This window comes from Trichosurus vulpecula, chromosome 9 (assembly GCF_011100635.1).
Source record: "Trichosurus vulpecula isolate mTriVul1 chromosome 9, mTriVul1.pri, whole genome shotgun sequence".
NCBI lineage: Eukaryota > Metazoa > Chordata > Mammalia > Diprotodontia > Phalangeridae > Trichosurus > Trichosurus vulpecula.
Window position 1 is genome coordinate 124,534,168 of NC_050581.1, and position 18,869 is coordinate 124,553,036.

General features: G+C 38.3%; 1 protein-coding gene and 1 pseudogene across 1 annotated transcript in view; both read left to right on the plus strand.

Moving 5' to 3' along the window:
* CCM2 (CCM2 scaffold protein) overlaps positions 1–18,869 on the plus strand; it is a 131,048-nt gene that overhangs the window by 29,002 nt on the left and 83,177 nt on the right. The window lies entirely within an intron of this gene.
* Positions 1–18,869, plus strand: part of LOC118831075 — a 42,190-nt pseudogene that overhangs the window by 21,425 nt on the left and 1,896 nt on the right.

The following is an 18,869-nucleotide window of genomic DNA, read 5'->3' on the forward strand; positions in this document are numbered from 1 at the left end:
ATTCTCTGATCTGTCCAATAATTTAAAAAGACTTTTGCCTAGCATGGCATAATTGTTTTACAGCTAGGTAAACAGAAACAAAGAAAGGATAGGACTTGTTCAAGGTTACCAAGTATGTGAATGGTGAAGCTGAAAACAACAGGCATCTCCTATCCATTGCCTCTCTGGCATAAACAGTATTGCACAGTTTGGTCCGTATGTATCCTTTTGGCTCAGTGGACAGACCAGCTGCTTCCAGTTTTGTTTTTTTTTTGAATACAGAATACAGAGGGAGCTGTAAAGTCTTTTGATACAAGCCTCTGTATTTTTGGCAGGAATGTAGGTCAGGAAGTGAAGAAAATTAACATGAGTATAGATGCCAAATTTATCTCAGCAGCCTGAACATGTGAGTTATGAAGGTAAAAACCTAGTCACTTTGCCTTTTATAAAGCATGCTACAGATGGTACATCAAGGAAGATTAGTTCTCTTTCAACCCCTCCTCCCTGAAATGATGGCTGTATCCCAATACAGCAAAGCTGAGAAGAGACACAGGTAATAGTGAGGAGTTTTGTTTGTTGGTTTGCTAATTTATATTAATGGCCCAAAACATTTCGGTATTTCAGAGACTGGTGATTTGATTAATGTGGGTGATGCCTTCACCAATGCTGATCTCAAGAAAGGTTGGTTTTTGAAAGCTGTATGGCAGAAATATTCATAGTCTCGCAGCCAACCTGTTGATGAAACTTTGCAAACCATTGTCTTCAGAAAAGAGACAGAATCCATCCATCCCTCAAGTTTTCATCTGGTTGTTAGAACTTGTGCTTCCCTACCAGAGCCTACAGGAACATGAGGTCATCTCTAGTCCATGATGAAGTCTCGAACTAAGACTTTAGTGGAAGCCAGCCCAAAGTAATTGTAATTACCTATAGGTAATCCACTAAAAGTTACAGTCAATGGTTGTTCCTTTATTCATCAAATATCTGCTGAATGCCTATGTATAGAGCATTCTGATAACTGTATGGGGAGTTTAAAAAGGAGCATAAGACATTGGTCCCAACTTCTAGATAATTTCTTATCTAGTAGAAGAGATAGAAATAACCAAAAGAAACTATAGCATAGAACAGTATAGTGACATACTCTGCCTCATGTCATTAATTGGGTTGGAATTGTTTTACTCACATACACTGCATGATGATTACAAAATAGGTTAAAGAATAGAGAAGCTTTTATTGGTTGGATGAAGAGGGAACAGGCAAGAGGAATAACCTACTTCAGGACCAGTCTTCCTCCATGTCATACCACCAGCAAGATGACTTTAATTCTGATGTTGCTACTTCTTTTTGGCATTGAAACTAACTGATTGTTACTTCTGTAAGAGGTCATGGTGCCCTCCAACGTTTTGTTTCTTAACTGGGTTCCTATAGGAAATTTGGAAGTGGAAGATGTAGCAAATGATCTGAGGTGTGCTACATACAACTGCAGCCTAAAGGTCAAAGGGGTGTGTGCTTGTATTGGGTTAATCATTGTTATATATGTTGAAATCTGTTTGGTTTTTTTTTTTTTTCCAAATGAATACTACCTTTTTTTCCCCCTCTTAGGATCACAAAACCTTGTTGATAAACTAGCTTGGAGTTGTAACAAGAAAAGTTTAGGAGCCATTGCACTAATCCTTTTTATAGGGCTTGAACACTAAAGGAAATGGTTACTCCCTCACAGCTGGCTTCCACATGGAAGTAGATCCCTGCTTTGTGCCCATGGGATTAAGTGGAAAACCATACCAACCTGACTCAGGCGAAATTGAACTCTTCCAACATGAATCACTCTGGGTTTATGAGTAAGGATTATGTTTCATGCTAACCAGGGATTGTAGCACAGACAAGAGGCCAATCTGTTTCAGTTTCCAACTCTGCCAGAAGGGTAGCATTTTGTTTAGACCCTGCCAAGTAACGTACGAAGCAGAGGAGGAAGTTTTAGAGCATAGGTTCAGGAGACACTTTGTATTTTAATTTGTGGATTAGAAATCTGTGGCTAACTTTAGAACTAGCAGAAACACTATGTGATTAAGATTAGCCAAAGGTGAAAACTGCCACACTTGTGGCAAACTGTCTAGGAGTAATTGTATGTGGAAATATTGCTGGATATACCTATTATATGCTCTTTTGGATTGGCAAGTGGACTTGTGCATTTGCCAGAGAGCCTGTGCTTTTAAATCTGCTCCTAGGAATGTGTAGCCACAAATGACTTCATGGTGTTGAGTCAGGTGTGGAGTTTGGAAAAGACTGAGAAGCCCAGAGAGAACAGAAGTGAACAGAAAAGTATAACCCACATCCTTCACCTAGCTAGGATAGTTTGTAATATACTGCCATAACAACCCTTAGATGGTGATTTCATGGAAGCTGAGGGAGGAGAGCATTTCAAAGAGGGAGGTCATAAGTAGCATCAAGTGCCACTGAGAGCTAATGAATAATGGCTACATAGCAATGTTGGCTCTCAGGTAGGTGATGAGCTAAAAGTCAGATTGCAATGATTTGCAGGTAGCAAGAGTGGGAAGAGTGGTTCACTGGCTGGAGAGAACATGGTTAGAAAAATTGAGACAGGGGAGGCAGGAAGGAGAATGTTAAGCTCCTTGAGAACAAAAACTAGCTCATTTTTATATTTGCATCTCATCAGTGCCTGGCACATAGGCATTTAATAAATGCTTGTTGATTGAAAACACTGAAACAAGCAAGAGAAAGAAGGCAAAAAGAAAAAGTTCATTTTACCTCTAGTCCAGTGCTGTTGATTCAATTGACAACTATTTTTAGGCTCCCTACACTCAAAGAGCTTACAGTCTAGTAGGGAAAACAAGACAAACGCAAGGAAAATTAAATTTAACTATTGGAGTTAAATGGTAGTACAACAATATAAGCTTCCATCCTCATCATTCAGCTGAAACAGCTTTCTCCAGTGTTAGCAGTGATTTCTTAATTGCCACATTTAATGACCTTTCCTCAGTTCTTGTCCTTCTTGACCTATTTGCAGGCTTTAACGTTGTCAGTCTCTCTCTTTTCCTAGACACGCTCTCTTCCATAGGTTTTCATGACACTTTTCTCTCTGCTTTGCCTTCTACCAGTCTCTTCTATTCTGTCGCAGTCTCCTTTTCTGAATCTTCCAGGTTATGCCCACTAACCATGGGTTAGGCCCTCAAGGATTTGCCCTTGGCTCTCTTCTCTTCATCCTTAGTACTATCTCACTTGGTGATCTTACCAGTTCCTATGTATTCAATTATCATCTCCATATAGATGATTCCCAGATATCTTTATCCAGTCCTAAAGTCTCCTCTCCCACTCTAAGAGTCCATCTTCCACTCATCTGTCAGAATCAATAAATATTTATTGAGCACCTGCTGTGTTCGAGGCACTGTGTTAAGTAATGGAGATTAAAAGGGTAGGGAGAGGTAATAGGGCAGTTCCTGCCCTCAAGGAACTCACAATCTAATGGGGGAGAAGCTAATACCAGGGATAGGGCAGGAAGTGAGGTGCAGGATTGGGGAAGGTTACCTGCTGTGAGTTTTGGATTTGTCTCATCTTACAGAAAGATGAGTTTTTGGAGAAGATGAAGTCCAGGAAAGCAGCTGGTTGAGAAATCAGAATTCCCTGCATGTTCCCCTTAAATGCCAAAGGATCAGGAAGGAGCTCCCAGTCCACACCCGCCACACACTCCCCATTCTAACTTAAGAGAGGGAGGGGCCCTAGGGGGCAAAGTTGCTGAGGAGGGGTGAGTTCTGGAGATGATGAAATCCAGGAAAAAATAGCGTGTGAGATGATCACTGTCATAGTGGTTTTCCTAAAGTGCAGTTCTAACCTCGTTACTATCCTTACTAAATAAATTCCAGTGGCTTCCTTTTACTGTCAAGATCCAAATATTCTGTTTTACCTTCTAAAGCCCTTTACCACCTGGCCCCTTCCTAACCTTTCCAGGCTTCTGACACTTTACTCTCTCCTCCATGTACTCTATGATTCAGCAACACAGGCCTTCTTGCTATTCCTCTCCATGTCTTTCTGCTGTGTCCCCCATGCCTGGAATGCTATTTCTCCTTACCTCCACCTTACCCAAGAGGCCTTTACTGGTTGTTGTCTTACCCTCCATCAAGTACCTACTTCTGTGATTACCTCCTCGTGTATATATCTTGAATGTACATGGTTGTTTGTATGCTTTGTATCCTCAGCTGTTAACATAAGTGCCTAGTGCAGATAGGCTAGGGGGAATATGCTAGAGTTTAAAAGAAGGATGAAACCAAATTGTGGAGGGCTTTAAGGACAAAACAGGAGTTTGTATTTAGTTCTAGAGACTCTAGGGGTGACTGAAACTTCTTGAGCAGATAAGCAAATGTACCTTAGGCATATTAATTAGACAGCTCTTTGGGGGATTAATCAGAAAAGGAGAAAAAAGGCAGGGAGACCATCTATGAAGCTGTTGGAATAATATGAGTGAGAAGTCATGGGGACTATAGAGTAGCTGTGGTATGACTAGAGAGAAGAGGAGAGGTGTGAGAAATGTTTTGGAGGTAGAATTGGCAGGATATGGCAACTAATTGGATATGGGAGGGGAGGGAACGGGAAGAGTCAAGGAGGATCTCTGTGAACTTGAGTGACTAGAAAAATGGTGGTGCCCTCAGCCAGAATACAGAAGTTAGAAGGAAGCTTAGGTTTCTGGGGTAACAGACTGAGTTCTGCTTTAGACACGATGAGTTTGAGAGCCTTTTGGAATGTCCAGCAAGCATTTGGAGATGTGGGATTCAGAAGAGAAATGAAGTCTGGATATGTAGATTTAGAAATCATACATAGAAATGATAGTTGAATATGTGGGAACTGGTGTGGTTACCATCAGAGAGTGTAGAGAGGAGAAAAAGAGAAGATTTAGGATAGAACCCTAGCTAGGATGCACCCAGAGTTGGAGGCAGTGGGACATGGATGAAGATTTTGCAAAAGGATACTGAGAAAGAATGGTCACCACCAGACCAATTCTCAAGACATAACAGAAGCTATCGTAAGAAATTTAATCCACCATAGAGCTTACAAAAAAATCAGCAAGAAGCTCAATGGTAATAGCAAAAGGAGTCTGTCAGAAAAGCCAGTGCATGTTCAGCCAGACAAGCCATAGGACTCCCATTGTGACCAGAAACACTTGTAACTGGAAAGGCTCTCGATGTGGAGGGCTCCCCAAAGAAAGTTCCAGGGTTGTGGGGAAACCCACATTTTGGACCTTGGGAATTACATTGACCAGTGGGGTGGTAGCAGCATTCAGACTGGAATGCCTAAGGCCTTGGAGTTCAAATTTCTCACCACTTTATCCTAAGGTGCCATAAAGTGCCCTGAGGATCCAGTGTTCTGAAGCTCAGAGATACAGGAGAGCCTAACTTCAGGAAATAGAGGCTAGTTCAGGGACCCAGATAAAAAGTAGGACCAACAACCCCACCCAAAAGCAGAGCAGTAGGCAGAGCACAAAACCCTAATTCAGAGTAAAATAAAAGGTTCGGAATAAAGAATTAGAGAAAAAATAACCTAAAATAGAAAGTGGCCAACCTTACTTAAGCCACAGATTCCCTGAAAGTTAGAATAGACCAAACAGAAATCAAGTGACTTCATGAGACAGCAAGAAATATTAGAAAAAAAAATAGAAGAAAATATCAAGTATGTGTTATCAGAAATAACTGACATGAAACACAGGACAAAGAGAGAGATTTTAAGAGTTATCAGACTACCTGAGGAGCATGATTCAAAAGAAAAAAGCCTGGATACTGTATATCCAGAAATCATAAATAAAAACTGCTCAGATTTGTGAGAATTGGAGAATAAAATGAAAATAGAAAGAATCCACCAATCACCACCTGAAAAAAATTCTCAGAAGGAAAAGTCCAAGCAATATCATAGGCAAAATCCTGAAGTTCTAGATCAAAGAAAAAATACTGCAAATATTAGTAATGGTGAGGCCAAAACAAAAACAAGAGGGCCATTGAAATATTTTTAAAAGTGCACAGTGGAATACAGAAGGAAGCACAAACAAGATAATTTTGAAAGTTACTGGTTGAATGTATTATATAATTTTTACTGAAGTAAGCAGCATCAAATATATATATTCTATTTTATTTATTGAAATGCTTGGATTTTTTTGGTGCTAAGTTTTTTTTTTAATCTTTTTAAAGCACAAGTAGATTGGAGAGGAGAAAGAGTGGAAGTAGGGAGACCAATTAGGAATCTGGTGTAACATAGTCCAATTGAGACTTGATGAGAGCTTGAAATAAGATAGCAGCTATGTGAGTCAAGGTAAAGGAACATAGGAAAGATACTGAATCAACAAGTTCAGTGAAGAGCATCCCTAAGGAAGGGGAATGAAGAACTAACCCATTATAACTACTACTGAGTTTAGGCCTAGCCAGTCCATTCCATCCAAGAGATACAGGATCACAAAGATCATCCAGACCAGATATTGTATTGAGCAAGCTAATGTAAAGCCAAAGGTGAGAGGTTGAGGAGGATAGCCAGGGGAGTCTTAGTAAGAGGCAAGCCACAGTGTCATTTATCCCACTGTAATGGGTGGCTTGATGCAAGCTACCTGGAATTGTTGGGATTAACTAAATTATATCCTGGAAATTTAATTTGGTGGCAATGCACATGTGCCTGAATGAAGTAGGTGTTTATGTGAGACGTATAGGTGTTGCTGCTGCAGACTGAGCCAATAAATGTTTGTGCTAAAGGTTTGTTACTGGATAAGGATAAATCAAAGTCTATGGTGTAGATATGATGGTTGGGAGATCTCAAGAAGTAACCATTTCTGGATTGAACAAGTTGACAAAATGTGTAGTCAGCAAACTGAATGATTTCTCTCTTGGGGTCAGGGCTATAGATCGGCTTAGGGGGAACCTTTTGTCTGTGTGTGTGTGTGTGTGTGTGTGTGTGTGTGTGCTGTCTTTAGCAGTGGTAAAGGCTGTGAATCCCTTTTCAGAATATTATTTTAAATGCATAAAATAAAATGCACAGGATTACAAAGAAAACAAATTATATTAAAAGTTGATTAAGTCATCTTAAAAAGCAAGTCCACAGACCTAAGGTTAAAAACCCCTGGCCTAAGGCTTTGGCACTTTATTTGAACTACCATATTAATCTATTCACCTTCATTTAGGACAGCTAGAGTGCCTTACATTTGCTAAATCATTTTAGTAGCTACTCCTTGTTTATTAATAAAGAATTGTCATAATTCTTTACCCATTTTTTTTCTTTTTCCTTAGGAAGGGAACAGGTATAATATTTAATCTGCTGCACTACTGAACAGCTAAACTACTTTGCCAAGGAGTTGTGGGATGATAGGTCTGGGGCTTGAAGGGACTTCAGAACCCATTTAATCTTTGAGATGAGGAAACTAAAGATCATATAGGTAGTAAGTATTATCAGAGGCAGAATTTGAACCCCAAGTTTTGTAAATCCTGAGCCATTGCTCTTTTTATTGAACATGTTGCTTAATTAGAATATTTAGCAAGAGAGAAGTCTAGGATCCAGGGTTGATCAGTAGGCATTTATTGAGGACCTTTTATGTGCCAGGGAAAGAAGGCTGGATTTGGAGTCAGAGGATTGGTATCGCGACTCTGCCATTTGCCTAGGTGATCTGGAACAAGTCACATTTTTTCTGGTTCGTAGTTTCCTCATCTGTTAAATGAAGGGATTGGACTAGATAACCTCTTTGGTTCCTTTCAGCCCATGAACTGTGATCCTGTGATTGCAGTAGATACCATGGGGGAAGTAAAGGGTCCCAGCTCTCAAGAAATTTGTGAAACGTGTGTAAGTCTTAGAAAAGTAGAGGAATAAGAGTATTTCATGTAGGTGGAACTGGAGTAATTAAAGGTGGAGAAGCAGTAATGCCCACTGTATTTTGGAGGAGAGTGTAATAGGATCCTGTTTCATTCAACCTCACTTTTTTTTTTTTATCAATATGTTGTCCCTTCATACAAGAATACTAATACAACCATTTACACAGTAAGGCAGTAGTAAAAACAAGAATAGAGTGCACAACACTTAAGTTGCTGCTTTGGATTCTAACCACAGACTTACATTCCTACCCTGTTTTCCTTAACCAAAAAGGTTTGTTTGTTTTGGCATTCTATAATTCTGTTTAGTTGTATGTGCAAACTTGGGCCCAAAAAGCCTTAAATTAGATAGCTCCCTTCAATCTCACTCAGTATTGTTGGCCAACTCAGTTAAGCTGTGAGTATTAAAATAAAATCTGATCACCATTATAGGTACAGAATGGACTTTTTGTTCCATTGAATAAAACAAATCTCTTTAATGAAAAGGAAAATATCTGACAAATTTTACAAATTATTGGAAGTAAGATTATTCTATAATAATGCAACTTGAATTATATGATTAAAAATCTAAAACTTGGCTTCATCCACTAAGATAGGGAGTGTGGTGGGACTGGATAAGAGTATCAGACTTGTAGTCAAGAATACAGCCCGAGTTTGAATTTTGCCTCATATACTTTATTTCTTTGTGACCTTAAGCAAGCCGTTGAACTTGACTGGTCTTATTTTGCTCTTCTATAAAATGAGAGAGTTGATTTGATGACCTCTGAGGTCCCTTCCATCTCTAACTCTCTGATGTTATAATACTTCGTATTCCTAATGAATGGAGCAGCCATTTCAACCAGACTGTTCTTGACTTTTTCCTCCATGAAGTGTAAAACAAAAGAGACTTAATGAAAAATGTCATAAGTTTAAAAATGCTAACTCCAGTGCTGAGCTGTATACCTACATAAACAAAGTTATGCTGAATATTTGGTGATCCACTTAGGAAGAGAATAGTAAACTATTTTTAGTCAGTCTTCAGACCTCAAAAGACCCATTAGGGTGCCCCCAAATTGTATCATTGAGAATGGGGGTGGGAAAGTTGAGAGTTTGAGAATTTAGAGGAGCTGTCAGATGGTGATTAGTAACACTCTAATGAAAAATGTGTAAAAGTTAGAATACCTTTATTGATTATAGACATTCCTCCAGTGTTATGATGTCCCCAGTGCAGTCTTCACCAGGCACTGTGATGAATGTCTTTGAATGTCGTATTTTATCTGATCCTTGTTCAGAGCCAGATTCAGTTATTCATTCACAAAAATGCAATGAGTCCTTCTTACATACAAGGCCTTGTACTAGAGCTAGAATCTCTGCCTTCAGGGAGTTGATGATCTAGTAAGGGTGAACAGAGTGTGTATTAGGTTCACATGGTCAGTAATTTATACTTGTGAAGAACCTCAGAGTTCATCTAGTCCAGCTGGCTTATTTTACAGTTTAAGAAATTGAGGCCCCAAGAGACTGTTACTTGTCCAAGATCCATGCAGCTACGAAGTGGCAGATCTAGAATTTTAACCTAGGGCCTTCTACTCTAAATCCAGGGCTCTTTCCACCGTCGCATGACCGTTATGAAAGCTAACATGTATATGAGACAGCATTTTATAAATGCTATTTGAGGGACACAAAGTGCTGTAATGCCTAATTGCCAGAGAGGTTTTTGTCCCTACTGAGGGAGAGGGAGGAAACTAGATTGATTTGTATCTTAAGAGGACCAGCATAATTGTAAGTTACAAGCATGTGTCAGATTTTTGTGGTTCATATATTGTCTTAGCTAGATGCAGGCTAGTCAGAAGCCTAACCTGGTAAGTAACTCTTGAGTGGATCTGCCTGCTACTGTTAGGATTAAGTCCACACAAACAAGTTGTCGCAGATAATCATTGTTTTGTTACTCCCCAGTAACGTTCCTCCAGGAATTGGCTCCATCTGACCTTCCAAAGAGGCAAATCAGATTCAGACTGTAGAACTTTCTCCATCTGTTAGCTGAGCCACATGCTACTCAGGTTGAAAGAGGGAAATTATTAGGTGAGCGTAAAAGACTTTAAAAAGTAGATATGAAGAGAACAATTTTATCACTTTTAGTGTTTGTTAACAGAGGTTAGAGGATGACAGAAAAGGTATTCTCTTTTAAAAATGTTTCTTTTTTGCAAGCCTGATGTATTTTTTAAAGTCTGAAATGAGAATCCAGATCAGTTTTGGAAATGAGAATCATGCCTAGTGCTTTATGTCCCCTATTTGTTGATTTCCTTTCTTACTTTGTCAGGGTGGAGTTTTGGTTTTTTTTCCTTGGAGTGAATAGTTCCTGGGAGCGGCTTTTTCCTTTTCCCCCTTTAAAAAAAAAAATCCTCTCCAGACAAGTTGTGGGAAGGCACTAGACTTTTGGTTGCCTGTGATAGGCTAAGGTATATCAGATTAATCATAAATGATTAGTGGCAAAGTCATCCGTTCTTTCCAAACGGTTCTGGCCTGGCAAGGAATTAGGTACTTTTGGGATTCCTGTCATGGTATGTAGGATTATGGTTTCATTTTTTTGGATTGTGTTCAGCCAGTGGCCTGGGGTTGAAAGTGTACTTTGTAAAATACCTATTTGTTGTATCTGGGATGTCTACCCCTAAGAATCCCAGATAACTTAAGCAAAATGTGATATTCCAGAAAAGAAGGACTCCAGTGTTTAGCTTGTGGATCTTAGAGCCCTTCTTTGGGTCATTTATATAAGGAAGACCCACAGTACTGGACTAGAAGGCTTGGCTGTACTGGCTTTATGGCCTTGGGGAAATCACTTAACTCCTGGGCCTAATTTTCTTCAGATAGCAAATGAGGATGTCAGATCTTCTAGTTTAAGGTGATCCTATGTGCTGTTTCTCAGCATTTAAAAATGGCTTTTTTTTTTTAAAGATAAACCAAACTAGTAGCATATTAGGACTGTTACAGTAATTTAAAATGAAAAAAAAGAATAATTCCAACATAGAACAACATGAAGCCCCAATTTAAGCATGTGATCCAGGATGCTGTCTTTCAGACTTTCCAGGCTTACTTATGGAAGATCCTGGGAGTCATATAAGGAAGAACTTAACAAAAGCAGGTATTTAGGGAGATGACTTTGGGCAAGTTAGCTAAATTCTCTGGCCTTTAATTTTCATTTGGAAAAAGATGATATTGATCTAGAACCTCTAAGGTTTTTTGCTGCTCTAAACCTGTGATTTTTTTTTTGGCTATACTTGTATATATGTGAAAATAAGGGGAAAGGGATAAAAGCTGGGATATTTTAATGGTGATTTTGCTGAAATTATAGTAAGTGGATTATATAACTAGGGTTGAATTCTGTGCCACTTGATTCTAATCTTAGCCTTATCACCTCTTGCTTGGTTGAAAATTGTAAATAAAAACAAATTTGGTGTTAAGGAGATGATATAGATTTTGGATTGTTCTATTCTCTACTGACCAACTCATCACTTATATAAAAACAGAAAATATTTCCAGCTTATATGTCTTGTTAGCATTTCAAGCAATTGGGAAGCCATATGCCTTTCATTGATATGAAAATTTTAGCTAGTGGAGTCCTTTTCTTTTCCAGTGTTTCTAGGAAAATTATTTCTAGTTTAAGTTCTAAGTCCTGAAGTTTTAGTTGATACCAGCTAAAGGCATGGAAAATTTTTTATTCTGATCTTGCACAGATGAAATATTAGGAAGAACAGAATGTTGCAGCATCCAGCTTATTCTGGAATTCTCAATCACATATTCTGAGATTTTAAAATGGAATAGTCACAGAGGTTGTTTTCATGAACCTTTGCAGTTGGAATTTTGTGTTATGTTTGGAAAGCCACAAGGAAATTGCCACACCTCTTCTTCCTGTTCAGTCTTTCCTCGTGTCCCTCCCTTTTTCCCTGGTCCTCAAGACACTAGAATATATGGTGCTCTGGAGTTTTTAGTTGATGTCATAATTTGGCTTATATATCTTTAAGTATGTTGGAGTTTTCTGTGCAGCTGGTATATTTTGTCAATGAAACAATCTTTTTAGCATCTGAAAAGTATGCTAATTTCTAAAAAATGTATATAGTAGATGTTATGAATGGTTTTTTGGAATTTAATTGGAGGTAGTCTGAGGGAACTAGCTTTTAATTTATATGGATCAAGAATAAGTAAAATTTTCAGAAAATATACATTGACTTTTTTTCTCTTGTGAAGCCTAAGACATGCTGAAGAAGTTTTAGTAGACATATTTAGTGTCCTTAGATCTTAAAAATATGCTGTGATAGTTATTGACATGGTTGGAGAGTTTACTTTCATAATCATGTTCTATTATCTCTTGCTTTCCTTTCATTTTATACAAATATGCTCCCCTCTTGATTCCAAGAAACCATAATGGTAGGTGAAACAATGTTACATAGGGTCAGAGCCAAATGGTGCAATATTGGATTAGTGGGAGCAGACAACATGGAGTGAATAGGGTGAATTTGGGCAGAGTGGGATCTGGCAGCTGGACTCAGCTGATCTGAGTCTGGGTGAACTGCTTAGCAACAGAAAGTGAGTGATGTTTGAGTGTAGTTTGATTATAATGTCTTTTCTTTTACTTAATTTTAAAAATAAAAAAAATTATTAATTAATTTAGTTTTAGTTTACAACATTCGATTCCTCAAGTTTTTGAGTTTCAAATTTTCTCCCCCTCTCTCTCCTCCCCCCTCCCCATCCAAGACGGCATGCAATCTGATATAGGTTCTACATATATCTTCACACTAAATATATTTTCACAATAGTCAAGTTGTAAAGAAGAACTATAACCAATGGAATGAACCACGAGAAAGAAGAAACAAAACAAACAAACAAACAAGAGAGCAAATAGTTTGCTTCAATCTGCATTCAGACTTCCTAATTCTCTCTTTGGATATGAATTGCTTTTTCCATCTTGAGTCTTTTGGAGTTGTCTTACAATCTTGCATTGCTGAGAAGAGTCAAGTCTATCAAAGTTAGTCATTGGAGATAACATGTGTCTGTAATTGTGTAAAGTGTTCTCCTGGTTCTGCTCCCCTCACTCAGCATCAGATCATATAAGTCTTTCCAAGTTATTATGAAGTCCATCTGCTCCTCATTTCTTATATAGCACAATAATACTCCATTCCATTCATATACCACAACTTGTTTAGCCATTCCCCAATTGATGTGCATCCCCTCAATTTCCAGTTCTTTGCCACCACAAAAAGAACTGCTATAAATATTTTTGAACATATGGGTCCTTTTCTCATTTGTGATTTCTTTGGGATACAGCCTTAGAAGTGGTATTGCTGGGTCAAAGGATATGCACATTTTTATAGCCCTTTGGGCAAAGTTCCAAATTGCTCTCCAAAAAGGTTGGATCAGTTCATAACTACACCAACAGTGCATTAGTGTTCCAGTTTTCCCACATCTTCTCCAGCATTTATGATTTTCCTGTTTTGTCATGTTAGCCAATCTGACAGGTGAGATGTGGTACCTAAGAGTTGTTTTGATTTGCATTTCTCTAATCAATAGAGATTTACAGCATTTTTTCATATGACTATAGATATCTTTAATTTCTTCCTCTGAAAACTGCCTGTTCATATTCTTTGACCATTTCTCAATTGGGGAATGACTTGTATTCTTATAAATTTGACTCAGTTCCATGTATAATTTAGAGATGAGGCCTTTGTCAGAGACACTAGTTGTAAAAATTCTTTTCCAATTTTCTGCTTCCCTTCTAATCTTGCTTGCGTTGGCTTTGTACAAAAACTTTTCAATTTAATGGTATCAAAATTATCCATTTTGCATTTCATAACGTTTGGTCATAAATTCTTCCCTTCTCCATAAATTTGACAGGTAAACTATTCCTTACTCTCCCAGATTGCTTATAGTGTCTGCCTTTATATCTAAATTGTGAACCCTGGTTATAATGTCTCAACAAAATTATTACGTAATCCCACCGATTGCAGCAGCTTAGGTGGTATATGCCTTTTAGTTCCTTTTGAGTCCAGTTCAAAGCTGACTAGTCCAAGTTCTCTCTTATCTAACCCTATGTGGAGTTCACCCTAGCTATAGTAATCTCTCCAATTGAGGCCTTGATATCTACAAACATTTATAAACACAAAGTATAAAATGACCTAATATCCCACAAAATGATCTCTCTGATTGCCTTTGGATGCATGAGAAAAATTTGCTACCTTCTTTATTTGCCTCCTTAAGAAAAGTTTGTGAGTAATCCTTTCATTTAGCTCAACCTTCCATTTTCTAGTTTCATTCATATCAGGAATGTCAAAGTTGATACAATTCAGTTACGCTGGGAAGGTTCTTACTCATTTGTCAATGGCCAAGGATTTTACAGCTTTACAAGAATACTGACAGCTAAGTCACTATCTTGTCATTGTTGTTTGTCCTTCCTTCTGAAAGTGGACCATGACATCAGGGAGGTAGGTGATGCCATGACATGCAAAGTGAATTGGATTTAAGTGAGGGAGGGCTGTGCAAAATCACCAGCCTTTCTCCTCCAGACTCATCTGAGTCCAGTGGTGCGATATAGATCAGAGCACCTGGAGATGGCCCTGGAAATAGTGGAAGACCTTTGTTTTTTAAAGCTAAAGTCTTTAAACAGGTATCAGTTGAGAGGCAATGCCTGTTCCCATGATTAGGGCTAGGTGAGAAATGAGTATGAAAATAGCCTCTTTACAGAATCCCCCCCCCCAAAAAAAAATCCATCTGGGAGGGGAAGACCTTCAGGGTTTCTGGCCAAAACAGAAACAATTGCTGTTTACATTCACTGAGTAAAACAGGGCCAAATGACTAAGTGGGGCTTGACTTGTGACCTATTGGCCAATCTATGAGAGCCAGAGTGAATTGGGTTTAAGGCATGGTCCTTAAGATAAAAAAAGATTTCAGATCAAAATTTGCACAGCCCTCTCTCACTTAAATCCAATTCACTTGCATGTCATAGCATCACCTACTTGATGTCCTGGTCCTCTTCCAGAAGGAAGGACAAACAACCTCTGTGAGTAGAAATAAATTGGGCAACACAGCCCTTCCTATCTTCCTTCCTTTCATCCTTCCTTCCATCCGTCCACATAGGGTATCATACCCTTACATGCAGGTACTCTGCCCAAAAGTTGCTATCTACACACAGTCTAAAAGCTGTATAATTCTTAGCACCCTCTGCGCCCTTTTTTACCATTCCCCTGCCATCTCTGAAGAAGCAGAAGGGGGCCACAGAGTACACAGGGGTACTTTGTATTTCCCTTTGCATCATGGATTGCTGTGGCCATACTTCATACTTAGCTGGGCTGGTCCTTGGAAAGCAAATACTGTGTTGTCTTGGTGGGACTGTACTTGAAGCCTCTCCTGCGTGGTAGAGCCTGCCAGAGCTTGTCCTTTCCTGGCAGAGTTTCTGAGAATCCAGGATGATCTCCATGCCACCATGAAGCACTGAAGTAAGACCTTGTGGAGGACTGCTTTTAAATGTGTTGTTATACTTCCTTTGACACCCTACAGTGCCAAACAATGTCTTACACATGGTAGGGGCTTAGTACTAGCAGTTGAGGTTGGGAATGGTATTCCATACCTGTAATCCTTTCTACTATGGAGGCTGAGGTCTGTGGATTGCTAGAGCTCTAGAGTTTTGAACTGAAGTAGGACTAAAGCTGATTGGGTATCCAAATTTGGTCCAGCACTAATATGGTGAATCCGTGGGAATGGAGGACCACTGGAGTGAACTGGCCTAAGTCAGGAAATAGTAAGCTCAGATATTTACTAGCCATGTGACCCTGAGCAAGTCACTTAACCCTGTTTGCCTCAGTTTTCTCATCTGTAAAATGAGCTAGAGAAGGAAGTGGCAAATCACTCCAATATCTTTACCAAGAAAATCCCAAATGGGATCACAAAGAGTTAGACATGACTAAGTTGACTGAACAACAATAACAAAAGTTAATAAATGGAGCAGATTCAAGCTTCTGTGTCTGGCATTAGCGGGATCAAGTTGTGAGTGGCTTCCAGTCTGGGCAAAATAGGGAGACTCAGTTGCAAAAAAAAAAAATACTACCAGCTGAATAATTAATACATAGAATGTTCCTTAGAAGACTCAAGCTTATATATGATGAACATAGAAAGCACTGGCCATAGCAAGCGTTAAACAAAAAAAAAATTAAAATTGTTAATGGATGTAGGATCAATTTCACAATCAGCTCTTTATGTTTTAGACCATACTCTGCAGCCGACTGTATCTTCACTCTAACAGAATTGATTGAGAAGTGTAAAGGAGGCTACAACAGCCACCTGTGTTTATTGTTTACTGATTACAAAGAAGCATTTGAATCCCTAGAATAAAACTTCATTTTTAAATGATTTCCTCCAACTAGGTGTCTCCACTGCATATTTTAAGATCACAGTTCCTTGATACTTGCAATCACAAAGATAACTTTGTATAAGGATCCTGTACAATTACCAATATCAAGAGAAACATAAAATAGGGAAACAAATGTTCCTTGGCAGGGTAAAAATGGAAGAGGGATTCTTTATAATGGTGAAGTCTTCCCAGTATTTGTGATTTACCTATGATATTTTGTTGATTTCATCACGATCCAGAAAACTATAGGTCAATCGTTATTTTCAGTGATTGCCTACACTCTATGAGGTTATACAATACATAAACAGATAGACATATTTATGATCATTTGAAGAAGAAGGAGAGAACACTAACAACTGGGAATGGGGATTAGACACTATAGATGGACTATGATTTAATCCCAGAATTGAACATGAGGAAAAGAGAGGGCTGCTTTACGTAAGGGAAACCATGTAGCCCTTCCAACCACCGCAAGCTGCTTCTTTTCAGAAAATTCTAGCTTTTCAGCATTCATATTCTCCCAGTGATAATATATGGTTGTGAAATCTGGAGCATCAAAATCTCTGAAGAACCCAAATTATGAGTTACACAGAAAGACAGTGAGGAGATACACAATGAATGTAAGATGCTCTAGTCCTTTGCTGTGACTTAAAGAGAGCTTCAAAAAAGAATTAGACGAGCCTATAATGTAGGGTAATAGGGCTTTATTTGGTGAATTTTAGGGAAAGTTGTATAATTTAGTGATGCCTTTAGTTGGTAGTAAAGAGGGAAAGTAAGTATAAAAGGACACACCCCTCTCCCACACCGGGACAGCAGTGGAAAGAAACCACATTGGACCAAGGGCCATTTTGTATTGTTATGTATTTCATTGGTTGCCATAGTCAAATAGTTCTTCATAATTCATATATTCAGGCAACAAATATAGTCCATCATTGGTACTATACTTGGGCCTTTTCTAGTGTGGTAGACTCTGCCACAGGTTGTGCTTCCCTTGGCATAGCTACAAAGAACCCAAGATCACCTCCAGTGACATGCATTGAGCTAGGACTTTGGGTGAGCAGGGAAATTACAAGATAGCAATAATAGCTGACATTTTAAAAAAATTTTATTTTAGACTCAAACACCGGAACACAAAGTAGAAAAAAGAAACAAAAAGATATCATAAACTTAAATATTGGAATTTAAATACAAAGTAAGAAAGGAAAAAAAAGCATGTCATGTGCATAGCGGAACATAAGAGAGGATTCAAAATATGTAACACTAAATTTTCATTTTAAGAAAGCCCGTATGATGAATAATACACATTGTATTGAGAACTGTCCATCTTTTCTTTGCTTCCTTGTAAGTTTTCTTTTGTTCTCTGCTGTGTACTTTTTTACTTTGTTCTTTTTTTTCCTTTCTCCCTCCCCTCCCCCCGCTACAATTAATTTTGGATATGTTTCGCTATATATAGATATATACATACATATGTAGACACGTACTTTCCCAAACAAATTCTACTCCTGATCTTTGTTTTTATGTTTGTGCATCTCTTGTTTCCTATTCCTCCTGCCTCGGATAGCTGTCATTTTTAATAGCACTTTAAGGTCAATTAAATATTTTTCTCACAATAACTCTTGTACTTGAGGTACAAGTATTATTATCCCCTTTTTAGGGATGAGAAAGCTCAGTCTCCAACACTGTTAGTGACTTGCTTGTCTGTGGTCTCACAGCGTAGTGTTAGAGCTCGATTTTTAACAGAGGTCTCATGATTCCAAGTTAGTCCCCTGAACAGACTTCCTTTGTAGCTGTCTGAAGGATGACCTAGTCTAGGTCATTCGTACTTATAAAAAAAAAAAGTCATTTTGTTTCTAAAAGTATTCTTGACATTCTTCTCACCTCTTTGTATACCTACAAATATCATAAATTCACAAGAAAAGGCAGTGGGGAAAGTAGTTAGGTTACATGAATCTTTTGTTTGGATTAAGAAAGGCCAGAACTATTCTAAAAATAGCTACCAGGGAAAATTCCTTTCCCACTGTTCTAGAGGAAAGCCCGACCTAGTTGAAGGCCAGAAAAAAAATGGCCAGACATTTTTTAGCCCAGATCTTTCATTTTAACTTATTTCAACAAGCCATGTATTATTTTGTTTTTGTTATCTTTTGTTTTTACGTTACCAACATTTTCCAGTATAATCCTCTGCCACCCCTCTCAGAAAGCCATTTTTTATAATAAAGGACTAAAAAAGGGAGGGAAAACAGGTCAACAAAACTAACCAACATATTGAAAAAGTTAACATTATCTGCCATGGCCTACACCCATAGTCCCCCTCCTCTGTAAAGTAGGGAAGGAGTTGCTTTCTCATATCTCTTTGAAGCCAAGCTTGGTTATTATAATTTTGGCCTAATTTAGTCTCACTTGTTTTGTTGTTATTCTTTCTGTTTGCATTATAGATATATAGATACTCCTTACCTGCTTTTTCTTGCTTCACTTTGCATAATTTCATGTAATTCTTCCCATATTTCTCCCTCTATTCGTCATATTCATTGTATCTTACTGTACAACAATATTTCATTACATTCATCTATTTTGTTTCCAGTTTTTTGCTATTAAAAAAAGTGCTGCTATAAATATTTTGGTGTATATGGGACCTTTATCATTGACCACCTTGGGGTATACTCTGAGTAGTAGAACATCTG